The 15,324-nt window shown below is 35.7% G+C and overlaps 1 protein-coding gene and 1 long non-coding RNA gene across 2 annotated transcripts in view; one reads left to right on the plus strand and one right to left on the minus strand.

Moving 5' to 3' along the window:
• The window catches only part of TENM4 (teneurin transmembrane protein 4), a 2,712,352-nt gene that overhangs the window by 1,567,034 nt on the left and 1,129,994 nt on the right, over positions 1-15,324 (minus strand). The gene's annotated exons all lie outside the window — the stretch shown is intronic.
• LOC144295478 (uncharacterized) lies at positions 2,098-14,783 on the plus strand. Its single transcript, XR_013362622.1, has 3 exons — positions 2,098-2,149; positions 4,211-4,356; positions 13,998-14,783. It is a non-coding gene; the product is annotated as an uncharacterized LOC144295478 (long non-coding RNA).

Raw genomic sequence — 15,324 nt, forward strand, 5'->3', positions numbered from 1 at the left:
GCACAAACTCTGACATGATCAAGGGCGTTATCCTGACTTGGCAGAGCAAAAATGTAAGAGGGCCTTTGAGGACATGGTGGAGACTTGGATCTATCCTATATCTAGACAATAAATGTCTTCATTGGTTAAAGTACTGAGGTTGCCGTTTTTTCACTTCGGTGGTCAAAAACATCCCAGAATAATAGAGGACTCATGTAGTATATGTTCATTTTGTACCTATTGTTCATTGTGTAGCTATTGTAGTATATGTTCATTTTGTAGCATTTTGTAGTTTACATGGTTTGATTTAAGTCCAGAAACAAATAGGTTAGCTGAATATCAGGTAAATTTGTTAGGTAAATCAGCAAAAATAGATATTCCCCGGACAAGATTCTCAATTTCTGAGCCTAGACATAATGTTTTTATCGTTTCCATATTTGGTCCATCATGCTGGGGATAAATTCTAGAAGACTCAGCGTCGGGGACAGAGTTAGTGTGGTCAAATGGTCTAGAAGGAACTCTTCTGCTCTGTGAAGGTAAAAGGATTTCTCTCAATGACTGCAGAGCTGTTGAAAGGCCCAACTGTTTTACATCTGTGATTACTTGGGGGGCACATGATATACAAACTATGAAATGCTGTACTCCACGGAGAAACAGCACTACTGTTAAGCTTTTGCCCTTGAGAGCAAAGCAAAACCTTATAAACTTCCTAAGCCTGAGTGTTCTCACAATGACTTGGGAGATTGAGAGCAAAACAGATATTCTCTAGGTTTTGGGGTGTCAGGTGATTTTTACTACTATATATATAGCCCCCTAATTTTCTACATACAACATGTATTATTTTTTGTAATCATAAAGAAACTATAAGTATTACTGAAAATAATTAGCAAAGCTTTTCCCAGCACAGGTGATTTGTGCTCCCATTTTGGTGGCCTGGTGTGTTCAGGCTTGATAAGGAAATTGTTTCTCCAAAGGGCACTTTCATTTATAAGTTGTATGGATCTATGTGAAAGGCAAGAGGTTACCATTTAACACAAGTCTGTTTATACACAGACTTAGCAGCCCAGAGCCATGAACAATTGAAAAAAAAAAAAGTAAAATATTTCTATGGTAAAACATATTTTATAATTACTTCAGTATGTATAATGATTTACCTTTTCAAAAGCAATTTTACATCCATTAACTTGTATTCTATTTATCATTTTTAAAATGTAGTTAGGTCAGGCATTTCTATGGTTGCTTTTGTTCTTATTGTTGATGTTTTTCTCAAAAAGCAAATTTTAAAAAAAGATTATCCCAAATCACAAAGCTGTGAAAAGGTAAAGGGTGACCTCAAACTCAAGTTTGTTTCTTCTAAGAAGTGAACAACTCACTAAAATAATAATGAGAAAGATAACTAACACTTACTGGTCCCCTAATTTATTCCTCATATACTGCCTAATTTAAACTCTACAATAAACCAATCAAGTAGGTACTGTTATCCCCATTTTGCATTTGATAAAAGACACAAAACTGAGAAAGTGTGATTTGTTCAAGACCAGACAGTAAATGGTATAAAGTTGGACTTGAACACAAGTCTATATGTCTGGCAGCATGACAAATACTTTTGTATACCTGTGCCCTCTCTCTACCCAGATGGAATGGCCATACTGCCACCTTAATGTAAAATATCTAATTCATCGGCCTGTCCCTCTTCATTTCAGCATGGCTCTCTGCTTTTCCGAATCATTTCGGTAATAACTATTGCATGATATTATTTTCAATTTTGTTCCCAGCAGACACCTAGTCCCCTAGACTATCCAGTATAGTAAAACAAGGAACAATGAACATTTTGGCTAGGTCTAGGTTAAAGGTCAGGTTCTGTTGCTTATTGTCTGAATGCAAAAATCACTTGAGAAGGTCAGTTAACTGTTCTCATCTATGGTTCACTAGCATAAAATAGGTGGATGAGCACATCTCCTGCCCATGTCATAAATCTACAGTGAGGACAAAGGTAGGTGACAAATCCTTATTTCTGTAAGCTGTCATTTTATGAAAATGTATATTTAAATCATTTACAGAAATTATACATCATTTATAATAAATTTATTTACAATACTAATGATAAATATTCCTATTCAGGGCACTGAGCTTGATTGATACACATGATCTTCTGAACAACAAGTGAAAGGTAAATAAAATATTCCTTACTTTGCATATGAGGAAACCGAGGCTTGGATTGTTTAAATAATTTGCCCAAAGTCATACAGTTGTCAATAAAATACTTTCTCTGTGATAACACAATATACAATGGGACACCTGGATGGCTCAGTGTTGAGCGTCTGCCTTTGGCTCAGGGCCTGATCCTGGGATCTGGGATCAAGTCCTGCATTGGGCTCCCTGCATGGAGTCTGCTTCTCCCTCTGCCTGTGTCTCTGCCTCTCTCTCTCTCTCTCTCTGTATCTCTCATGAATAGATAAATAAATCTTAAAAACAAAACAAAACATAATATACGCTAACTAATGACACAGATTAACTCCACAGGGGGAGGAAAAAATATGGCAACAAATTTTATTTCTGAATAATTTCAGAGAAGCATGTGATTCAATTATAATTAAATTATATTGTGATGACGCTATGCCAAACATATTGCTTCCCTCTGATATGGGAAGGAAATAAATACCAGTCTTCAAAGCCAAGACTGGACAACTTGACCAAGCTGAGTAATAAGTTATTTGCTGGGGGCATCAATGAAAGATTTTCATCACTGCTGCTCACATTTATATCCAGTATTCTGGATTCATTACCTCAAATGCAAGCCACAAATATTTATGCTATTTATTCATTCATCTGCATAGGAAATCTGTCCTTAGAAGGGTCTTTTAAAGGACAGACTATTAATTTTAATCACAGCATTAATATATTTTGGATTTTGTTTCTCTTCACATGTCACTCATTCATTCATTTATTGAATAAATATTTACTGAACATTAATTACATTTAACATCCTTGATTCGAAGATCATGAATAAAGATATGGAGCAGTAAGAGGTGGTTTATAGATAAAGATTATAGACCCTCCCCACTTTTTTTCCCCACCTGGGTGTTCAGGAATCAAAAATAATATCATCTGAGATTCATAAAGAAATACATATTGTCAGTTATACTGCAGATCTGGAATCTTATCATTTTAGCTTTGATAATAGTAATTTGTGATCAATGGTTCACAAATCACTAGCCCATGAACCAGGGACAACTCAGCAGAATTTTCTGGGCAGTGTATTAAAATTATAAATATCTGTTCCACATTTGTACCCAAAGATTTGAATAAGTCTGGAATGGGATCCAAAATACTTTGTTTTTTCATTATAGGTAACTCCGATGTGCCACTTAGGGTCCACTGACTATATCAATATATGTTATTTTAAAGAAAATGATAAATATTTTGGATCCTTCCCCATTAATGTATGGGTACTTGTGTAAAATATAAATTTGATACGTCGTTTCAGATAATTCACAAAGCTTCTACAGGATACATTAGTGTATCATTTGGTGGCTGTAGACAAGATTTACAATGCTTGATCTAGACATATTCCCTTATCTCGAAGTCATGACAAAACAGTCAAGGGGCAAGATAGATACCAATAATCTCTGAACAAAGAAGGGAAACTGAGGCCTATAGACGTTCCCCACATAACTCAGTAATTGTATACTAAGAGTAACTATTTCTAAGAAAAATAGTTTCTTTATGTTCTTTTTTTTTAAAGATCTATTAATTTATTTATTCATGACAGAGAGAGAGAGAGAGAGAGAGAGAGAGAGAGACAGGCAGAGGGAGAAGCAGGCTCCATGCAGGGAGCCCGACGTGGGACTCGATCCTGGGTCTCCAGGATCAGGCCCTGGCTGAAGGCGGCGCTAAACTGCTGAGCCACCCAGGTTGCCCTCTTTACGTTCTTTATACTCTGTCCTATGAAGAGAGATTAATCGGATCAAAAATGTATTCACACTGAAGGAAGTTAAAAAAAAAAAAAGATACAGCAGGACTTAACGAAGGGTAGGCAGGCTGATAGATTGCTGGATATGGGGAGCATGGTTTGTGAATACTCTCGTCTTGAGCTAGAGGACTTGGGACTTCAGCCAGAAGAGAGGACACAGACATTAATTAAGCATTGTTGAATGTTTGAGATAATGGAAAGAGGTTATAGGTAGGAAGGTCAGTTGACTTTTTGCAAGTTACATTGTCTCAGTTTTAGTTTTAGGTCAAAGAAATACAAAGTGCAAGAAAAAGAGAACGACCTTTGCATAATGATGGGAGACCTAAAATATGACAATTACAAGAGTTAAAGATTTGAGCAACTGAACTGATCAGCTATGACCTGACATCCCAAGCTTCAGAAGTGTAAGTTTAAATGCACCTCCCTCTTCACATATACGCACCCACGAAAGCAGGGAGAGAGAAAGGCGGGGGAAGAGAAACAGAAGTGCTGGAAAAGGCATATGCTGCTTCTGTGATGACTGATGAATTTGGATAAAAATAAGTCCTTAAACTGAGTGAAATTTTAAATAATCATTCTGAGATAGTGGATGTTATCAGTAGACCCTTCTATAGCATTCTAACTTAGGTTATACTTGAATTTAGCAGACAACTTTCAAACTGTAGTCCATGGAAACCTAAGGGGTCAGAGAATATATATTAGAAGAAGTTAGGGCTGAGGTAAGGAGTGGCCAGAGACAGAGGGCATCCTGCTCCCACAGAGCAGCTCCACCTTCTTGTTTAAAATATGGAGATTGTGCATAGCTCTGAGTTTGAATAAAAAAGCTCTGCAATTTTTTTCCAATATGGAAGTCATTGCTTAAAGGTAATATTTTTATATAAATACTTATTTGGACAGATTTAAATATCACATTACAGTTGTCATTCAGGAACATTATACCACCGATTTGAGCAGTAAGATGTTACACAAATGGGATAAAGAATATGGGCACACTTAAACATAGTGAGTGATTATATGATTGGAAATTGTCTTTGTGGTACATACAGCATAGCATGATTAGACAATTAGAACATATCTGTGTACTTAATCTGTAAATGTCCTTTATAGAAAACAATCCACATAAAGGTAATATTTGATTTCCTAAAATGTTCTGAATCGAGTGATGTTCAAAATACCCTATCCAAATCTGATATAAATTTGTAGTCCAGTTTATATTTTCTTAAGGAAGTCTAAACATTCCAGCAATGTAATCTGGATGATAATCTAGATTCGAAGTTCATAGAGAAATAGTCTCACCTGAGTGTGCCCTAAAATCCAAGCACAATATATTGGTATATATATAGCGTCACATTCTTTAAAGCCCATTCTGGAGGAGAACATCTTAGGAGACTTTCTAATTGTGGAGAAAGTGACTGATACTTTTCAAGGCATGGCCACTTTATAAGGAACATGTAGTAATAGAAATATTAGTCTGGGATAAGACAATTAGTTTTGAATCACAGCTCGACCATCAGCTAGCTCCTGTGATCCTGGGCAAGGCAGTTTAGTCTGTGAGCCTCATTTTTTTTTTCCTAATCTGCATAATAAAGGTAAGATCTTCATTCTGTAACGTGAATGTGAGAATTAAATGAACTAGCACACTTAACTGGTGCTCACTAAATAATTTAGAATTCCGTTCAGAACCTTGTAGAAAAGTGATAAATGTGGATGAAAGGTCTCCACAGCTTTATTTTGAAGGGCTCACGTGGCCAGTTTGGATGGGAAAAAGAAGAGATCAACCCAGTGGCTTTAGGAAGGTGTATGGATGATCATATATATATGTTCGGATTAGGGACTTCCACATTCTTTTCTGGATCTCATGGTCCAGCATTACTGGGATTGAGATCAACATTCACCAGGCCCTATAAACCGTGAGAAACAGTTGCTAAGTAAGTACAGATTTTTTTTTTCCCCCAAACAAAGAGGAACGGATTGAAATTTGATCTAATTAAAGACATTAGTTTAAAAATTCTGAAAGTATAAAAGAAAAATTTCTCCATTCTCTATAAAATTCTCTTTACCTCAATGGCATCAGAGTTCATACCAATAAGCATTCTAAAAAGAATATGAAATAAGTTGATATTCAAAGGAGACCCAGATACATGGTGGAAGCACCAGGGAGACATGAATGCAAGCTAATTACCATGATGGGGACTGCTGTAATTATTCCACCATTTCATTTCCTTGAACACATTTGCAACAGTAGCAGAGTCAAAAAAAAAATCTGGTGTAGGGCTAAAATTATCAGGGCTTTCTTACTGGAATAATACTAGAGAACTGCACATAAATTTTAATGGTTTGAGAATTCCGAGGTGGCATTCTTGCAAAAAGTAGTTTATAGTTTTCTGCTTTGATCCTCCTTTGGTAACTACCCACCCCTGTCTATAACTGTCTACTATACAGTTCTCTAGCAAAGAAACATGTCATTTTTTTGCTTTTCAGAGCATTCTGTACTTAACCATCATAAAACTGATCTTACCATATTTTTAGTGCTTTTCTATTTTCTGATTTTTTTTCTGAATAATTTAGGCACCATGAGGGCAGGCATTGCATTTTATTATTTATCATTATAATTCTAGTGCCTTATATTGTTTATCTTTAAATGTTGTCATTTCCATGGGTGTGCAATGATCACATTATGATATTTATTTGCATTTCATTGATAAGTGATGATGTTGAGCACCATTTTATTTGCTTATTGGGCATTTAGATATCCTGTTTGTGATGTGTCCAAGTCTTTTGCTCTTTTTTCTATCAAGTTGTATGCATTTTCATATCAGTTTGCAGACAGGAATTCTTAGTGTCTCCTAGGAATGAGTTCATATATATGAGATAAATATATTTTTCTACTCATTCATTTTTTAAATCATTAGGTGAAAAATTATTACATATCTAATATGTTCCAAAGACAGTGCTAGTCTGACCAATTAATAAGGGTTGTTTTATAAATTGCTTATACATGTTTATGAGGAAGGAACATTAGTGAGTTTTACAGTAAAAAAAAAAAAGGCTACCTAGGAAGATATATGATAGCTTCCTGCCTTTTAATAACCTATAACCTTTCACCTAGACACTCTGAGTATCAAAGTTATTTTATAGTGTATCCTTTGCAGATGGACTATTTTTCATTAGAGGTATCAAGAATTTTCCTGAACATTAAATAGCTCTAAAATTATAAGCTGGCTGTGCATCTCTTAGTATGTATTGGGGGATACATATGCTCTGGGGAGTTGATAAATGAGAAACTTCTTTTTCAAAGTAAAATTTATGATAACCAAGATTGTGCATTCATTAAGTAGCTTTTAGTACTCATGTAATTTCTATTACTAAAGAAATTCCAAAGATTTTTGTACCACAAATTTTATTTGGTACCACTGATTCTTCCTTCCCCTTATCTTTCCCTTTTCCCTTCCCTTTCCTTCTTTACTTAGATATAATTGTGATTTATCTTGTAAAAGTAGAATGGAGCTTCTCAGTTTGACAGACTAACCATATGAAGATCATATGGGCATCACATTAATGAGAACAAAAGAATGATTACTAAGTGATGATTCACTCCTTCCAAATAAAAGATATCTAGCAAGAGTAGTTTAGAAGTCAAACCTTTTTCACTTAATTAATAACTTATTGATTTAGTTGATCAATCAAGAAATCTTCAAACAGTCCATCAACAATATTCATTAGCTTAAACTCTGTAGAATGGCCTATACTGTGCACTGTGTGGTCATAGGAGTACAAATGATGAGGTCCATCCCCTCCAAGGTCATATAGTCTAGCATTAGAGATAAGCCATGTAATTAAGATTAAATGTAGAAATGTGTGTATCATAAGCAGTTTACAGTTAAAGTGTTATGGCCATTTTTTAGATTTATCTTTTAATTCCATAACTGGAAGTCTGTATCTCCTACTTCCCTTCACACAGTTTGCCCATCCCCCTCCCCTCCCCTCTAACAACTATCAGTTTGTTCTCTTTGTATTATGGGTTTGATTCTGCTTTTTGCTTATTTGCTTGTTTGCTTGCTTTTTTGAGATTCCACACATGAATGAAATCATATGGTATTTGTCTTTCTCAGTCTGACTTGTTTCACTTAGCATAATACCCTGTAGGTCCACTCAACATTGTTGCAAATGGCAAGATTTCATCCTTTTTACATCTGCACAATATTCTAGTGTGAGTGTGAGTGTGTGTGTGTGTGTGTGCACGCATGCCACATTTTCCCTATTCATTCATCTATTGATGGCTACTTCTTTTGCTTCCATATCTTGGATATTGTGAATAATGCTGCAGTAAACATAGGAGTATGCATACTTTTTTCAAAGTAATGATTTCATTTCTATTTTTTTAAATAAATACCCAGCAGTGGAATTACTAGGTTATATGGTAATTTCTATATTTAATTTTTGAGGAACCCTCATTGTGTTTTCCACAATGGCTATTCCAATTTACAGTCCCACCAAGAGTGTACAATGGTTTATTTTTCTCTATTATCCAGGTCAACGTTTGTTATTTCCTATGTTTTTGATTTTAGACATTCTGACAGGTGTAAGGTAGTATCTCATTGTGTTTTTATTTGCATTTCTCTAATGATTTGTAATGTTGAGCATCTTTTCATGTGTCTGTTGGCCATCTGTATGTCTTTGGAAAAATGTCAATTCAGGTACTCTGCCCATCTTTTAAATTGGATTGTTTGGGGTTTTTTGGTGTTGAATTGCATAAGTTCTTTGTATGCTTTGGGTATTAACCCCTTAACAGATATATTATCTGCAAATATCTTCTCCAATTCAGTAGGTTTCCTTTTTGTTTTGTTGATGGTTTTATTTGCTATGCAAAAGCTCTATATTTTAATGTAATTCCAATAGTTACTTTTGCTTTTATTTCTCTTGCCATAGGAGACATATTTAGAAAAAAAAATGTTGCTATGGCTGATGTTAGAGAAATTATTGCCTGTATTCTAGTCAAGGAATTCTACGCTTTCAGGTCTCAATTTAGATCTTTAATCCAAATGCTTATTTTTGTGTATGGTATAAGAAAGTGATCTAATTTCATTCTTTACATGTAGCTGTCCTGTTTGCCCAGCACAATTTATTGAAGAAACTGTCTTTTTTCCCATTTATTGAAGAAACTATATTCTTTCCTTCTTTGTCATAGACTAATTGATTATGTGGGCTTATTTCTGGGCTCTCTATTTTGTTTCACTGAGCTATGTGCCTATCTTTGTCCAGTATCATACTGTTTTGATTACTACAGCTTGTAGTAAAATCTAGAATTGTGGTAATTCCAGTTTTGTTTTTCTTTCTCAAGATTGCTTTGACTATGTAGGGTTCTGTGTGGTTCCATATAAATTTTAATTTTACTTTTTCTAGTTCTATGGAAAAAATGCTATTCATATTTTGATAGGGAGTATATTGAATCTAGATTTCTTTTGGTAACATGGATATTTTCAAATATTAATTCTTCTAATCCATGAGTATGGAATATCTTTCCATTTGCTTGTGTCATCTTCAATTTCTTTCATCAGTGTTTTATAGTTTTCAGAGTACAGATCTTTTACTTCTTTATATTTTATTCTTTTTGGTGCAATTGTAAATGGAGCGGTTTTATGAATTTCTCACTATCAATTTCTAGGTAATAATTTTGTATCCTATAACTTCACTGAATTTATTTATTACTATTAGTAGGTTTTTGGGTTTTTATTTTTGTTTTGTGTTTGCTTGGTTTTTTGTTTTTTTGTGTGTGGAGTCTTTAGGGTTTTCTTTTCTTTTCTTTTTTTAGGGTTTTTAAATATATAGTATCATGTTATCTGCAAATAGTCAAGTTTTTACAACTTCTTTACCAATTTGGTTGCCTCTAATTTCTTTTTCTTGTCTGATTGTTGGCTAGGTTAGGACTTCCAGTACTATGTTGAATTAAAGTGGCAAGAATGGACATCTTTGTCTTGTTCCTGATCTTAAAAACTCTGTTTTTTATCATTGAGTAAGATGTTAGCTGTGTGTTTTTCATATATAGCCTTTATTATGTTGAGGCATATTCACTCTGAACCTACTTTGTTGAGAATCTTTACATTCTCAATGTATGAGAATGCATGTTGAACTTACTCAAATATTTTTTCTGCATCTATTGATGTTGGTGTTATATGGTGTTATAATTTTCATCCTCTGTTTTGTTAGTATGGTATATTATGTTGGTTGATTTGGAAAAACTGTACCATCCTTGCATGATCCAAATAAATCCTACTTGATTATGAGGAATGATCCTTTTAATGTATTGTTGAGGGTGCTTTGTTAATATTTGCTGAGGATTTTTGTGATCTATGTTCATTAGGGATATTGGCCTATAGGTTTTGTTGTTGTAAGTGGTGGTGGTGGTTTTCTTGTTGTTGTTTTGTTTTGTTTTGTTTTTATGGTATCCTTATCTGGCTTAGGTATCAGGATACTGCTAGCTTCACAGAATATATTTGGAAGCTTCCTTCCTATTTTTTTGAATAGTTTGAGAAGAATAGTTATTAACTCTTCTTTAAGTGTTTGATAGAATTCACTTGTGAATCCATTTGGTTCTGGATTTTTATTTTTTGGTAGTTTTTGGAACACTGATTAAATTCCATTACTAGTAATCAGTCTGTTCAAATTTTCTGTTTCTTCCTGAGTTTTAGGAGGCAGTATTTCTTCTAGGTTGTCCAGTTTGTTGGCATATAATGTTTCATAGTATTCTCTTACAATCTTTTGTATTTCTATGGTTTTAGTTGTTACTTCCCTCTCATTTCGGGTTTGTATTTATTCAGGTCCTTTGTTTTTTTCTTGATAAGTCTGGAGAAGTGTTTGTCAATTTTGATTATTCAAAGAACTAACTCTTAATTTAATTAAAACTATATATTTTTAGTCTCTATGTCATTTATTTCTGCTCTGATCTTTATTATTTCCTTCCTCCTATCACTTTGGGCTTTGCTTGTTCTTATTCCAGTTCTTTTATATGTAAAGTTAGATTGTTTTTCATTAGAGATTTTTCTTGTTTCTTACTTTTTTTTAAGAGAAAGAGTGTGCATGGTGGGGGGAGGGGCAGAGTGAGAGAGAGAATGAGAGAGAGAGTGAAAATCTCAAGCAAGCTCACAAGCTCCACATTTAGCATGGAGCCGGTTGCAGAGTTCGATTTCACAACCCCAAGGTTGGTCATGACTCCAGCCATAATCAAGAGTTGGACTAAGCCACCCAGGCACCCCTTCTTGTTTCTTGATGTAGTGCTGTAGTGTTATATATTTGGGGTATGGCCATTTAAAGAAAGATTCAAATTCCTGAGGGAGTTTTGAATAGAGCTATGGAGGCTTGGGGCTGAAAGGAGGCAATCTCTACTTGAACTGGTTGATATGATAGCCTTAGTCACCTGCAAATATTTACATTTAGATTAACTAAAATAAGAATAAATGAAAAAAATTCAATTTCTTCTTTGAATTACCCCAGATTCTAGTCTCAATCAATACCTACACGTAGCTTGTGGCTATGGTATTTAGTGACATAGATATAGAAAATGTTCTTTATCACAGAATATTCCATTAAACAGGACTAATCTAGACAGAAGAGCATGAACAAAACTCAAGTATAGGAAATTGTGTAGTATATCTGTAAAAGAGTAAATGTTTTAGTTTACTTAGGTAACTTGAAATAAATAATTGGAAACAACTTTGGAAAAAAATGGAATTAAACCATGGAAGCATTTGAGACTGAGTTTTGTTTCATTTTTTTTTTTAAGATTATTTATTTGAGGGAGAGCATGAGTGGGAGAAGGAACAGAAGGAGGAGAGAATCTTAAACAGACTTCCTGCTGAGTGTGGAACCCAATGTGGGGCTTGATCCTACAACCCTGAGGTCATGACCTGAGCCAAAATCAAGAGCTGGATACTTAACCACTGAGCCACCTAGGTGCCTCTTTTCACTTAATAAAAGGTGATAAAAATACACACTAACAATGTTGATTTGATTGGAATCAAGAGTGGCTTAAAGAGGGAAGAGAGGGTTGTTTTATTTTTAAACTAGATGATAGTGGAAATGAGAAATTAGAGATTTTGCCCACCCCTCATTTGTTTTAAAAATATGTATGAATATATATTCTAGGTCAGCAATTTTCTAGACGAAGATATAGTGATAAACAAAATAGATAAAAATTCCATCTTCATGCAGGTTACATTTAATGGGATGAGTTGGCTAGAGTTTAAATTCATTTAGTTCTATGTACTTTTTACAACAAACCTGGAAAATGGGTATATTGGCTTATATTCTGTACATGAGATTAATTGCCAAAAGTTCCAAACTTCCATAATAACCATAATAATAAAGTGTTAATGGATGGTCACAGCTATATTATATGTTTATACAATGTGACTCGGACTGTTCTAGGTATTTTACTAGTCTCATTTAACATTCCTAATCACTTTATAAAGAAGAGATTAGTATTTTAATTTTCTTTTAACAGGTGAGAAAACAGGTTTTTACATGATTTGTCTAACCTGACCCAGTAACTAAGCAGTAGTCCAGGATTTGAACCCAGGCCATCTGAATCCAGAGGCAACTGTAATGTAGAATGCAATGCACATACATTTCTTTGGTCTTAAGTCCCATGCTCAGACTTAGAAAAAAGAAATCACACCAGTCAGTGTCTTGATCTGCTGTGGAATGTGAGTAAAGGGAAATAATTAGACTCCTAGATATCTGTGTCATTCATTTAGGAATATACCATAACTATACCCAGACTTTACACTGTCCTCTGAATAAACTCTCAGTTCACATTGTCACTGCTCTGACCACATTAACATAGTGAAAATGGTCTGATGTCTTCCATGGGAATTAATCCTAAAAAGAGGGCAAAGGAAGAACAACATTAAAATATGTACCCAAGATGTGAAAATGAAAGGGATTTGAGGAGGAATATCCCTGTGACCACACTGATTGGGATAGGCATTTTCACTAACACAAAGAGGTACTTACAGCAAGTTCAGAGCTCTAGTACCTTCCACTGTCAAATCTTGAATTGATATTCTCTAACTCACAGTCTAAGGAAGCACTTACCTGAGGTAGCTGATTGGTTAGTTTACCTCTTTGGTGAATGAGTGACATTTCTAAGTATGGGGAAGTGGCTCAAAATTCAAGACCCTTCACTCTGACTCGCAGGCTTCCCAAGAGGGGGACTAAGGATGCACAGGCACTGGGACATCTGATTGGGTACATCCCTGCGGATGTTGTTCCAGCCCTTTGTGATCGGTTACAAATTGATACATTTCCAAGCATAAAGTCTCATGTAGTCACTGTCTCCCTTCACTTCTCTTCTAAGCTACATTTCATCAAACCCCATACATTTAATACCCTAAAAAGAGTCAGTCCTCTCTCACCTGCCCCTGCCTCACCCTTACCCCTCCCCTCAGTTACTCCAAAGGCCTCCTAATCTTGCTCCCAATTCCCCATTTCCCTGTTACAATGCGATCCATTCAAACCTTTCCTCTGATTAGTCTTTTTAAAATGCAGATCTGGCCATGTAAATCCCTTGATTAGAAACCTTTATTAATCCCAATTGATCTTTGATGCTGTCCAAGCTTTTTAACATGGTTCCCAAGGACTCTCATAATCTGATCTTTTTTTTCTCATCAATTGACACTCCCCTGTGTGTGTTGTCTCCAATAATTTTCATCCATTTGTCCTTTCCTGAAATCATACCATGTACTTCATCATACCTCCTACCTTTGGAAATAGTGATATAAATTAAAATTCTTATTTTTTGTGTATTTACTTTTACTCTCACATATATTTTTAAATATTTTATTTATTTATTCATGAGAGACACAGAGGGAAAGGCAGAGACATAGGCAGAGGGTAGAAGCAGGCTCCCTGTGGGGAGACCGATGTAGGACTCAATCCCAGGACCCCAGGATCACAACCTTAGCCAAAAGCAGATGCTCAACCACTGAACCACCCAGGTGCCCCTTATTCTCACATATTAATTTGTAATTCCTATTTCTAACTTCAGGAAATGCCTAAATCAGACTCCTGGGAATCCAAACCAAGCCTTGACTTCTTGAAAGATACTCTCTTCCAGGCCAGTGCAGAAGTCTCTGAAGCAAGATTCCCAATATTTCCCTGAACCCAAAACTTGAGATGGAGGTACGTGTGGTGAGGGCAATTTTATTTAAGAGCCTATACCTGTTGTTCCTCTACTTTTCCCTGCTGATAAATATACATCCTTGATGCTAATCATCTGCACATTCTGACAATGACTGCATAACTGATAACATATTTAATAGCTGAGTTCTGCTAGCCAGGCATCCTTTTCTCCTCACTCTCCTCCCAGGAAGGCACCTTGTGTCACTGGGAAAGTATGGTTCCTGGCAGCACTGGGGACTAGCAAGCCTTTTAGGGACCATGGCAGGCACACAGTACTGGAAAGCAGAGGCAGCAACTGAGAACAGAGATCAGACATGGAACCAACTGTCCTTCTGTGGGTAAACCTACTTTCTTCTTTTGCCACCAGCGGGAAAGATCACAAAGATCCAAAATGGCCAAGGAAAAGCAACACTGCTTTTGAAGAAAAGGGGGAACCAGGTTATTCAGACTGGTTCTAACGTGGACTTCAACAAAAGGGGCAAGGAAGGGAAGACTGTTCATAAGCACTGTTCATAAGACTGTTCATAAGCACTTATAAAACTGAGCCATACAAAGGTTGCCAATACAAACCCATGGGTGTGGGGCATCCTTAGGGATGAGCAGAGCGAGATATTTCAGGCAAAAGGTAACACCCTTGAGGCAAATTTTTGTCATTTGATTTTAGATGTCTTAGAGATCACAGAATCACTGAATAAGGCTTTATAGGCACAAATTCAGAAGTTTAACGAACTTTACAAACTTAAAATTTCTGGAGTCTCTTGCCTTTTGACTGTATCCTTTTGCCCAAAGAAAATGAATGATGGGTGGATGGCCATTTTCTCCTTTTGGTCTCAGAAATTTTGCCCTGGATTTTTATGAGATAGGAACAGTATCAGAATTCTGTACATCCTTCTTCCTTCCCAGAGGATAACCAGAAAGGAGTTCTCTTCTCTCAGGTGGATACTCTTCACCAAACAAAAACTACTTGTCCAAAGGTAAAAGCGTGGAGGCAAGTGCTAGGCTATTTGTTCTTCATATGCATACCCAAACATCACCATGTAGCACCACTCAATTTTAGAGTCAGTAGTGGGCACCTGGGTGGCTCAGGTGCTTTTGAGCCATGGTCTGATACAAAGGCAGATGCTTTTGTATCAGACCATGATCTCAGGGTCCTATGGTTGGGCACCTCATCTGGCTCCCTACTCATCAAGGAG

Source organism: Canis aureus, chromosome 23, assembly GCF_053574225.1.
Source record: "Canis aureus isolate CA01 chromosome 23, VMU_Caureus_v.1.0, whole genome shotgun sequence".
Taxonomy (NCBI): Eukaryota; Metazoa; Chordata; class Mammalia; order Carnivora; family Canidae; genus Canis; species Canis aureus.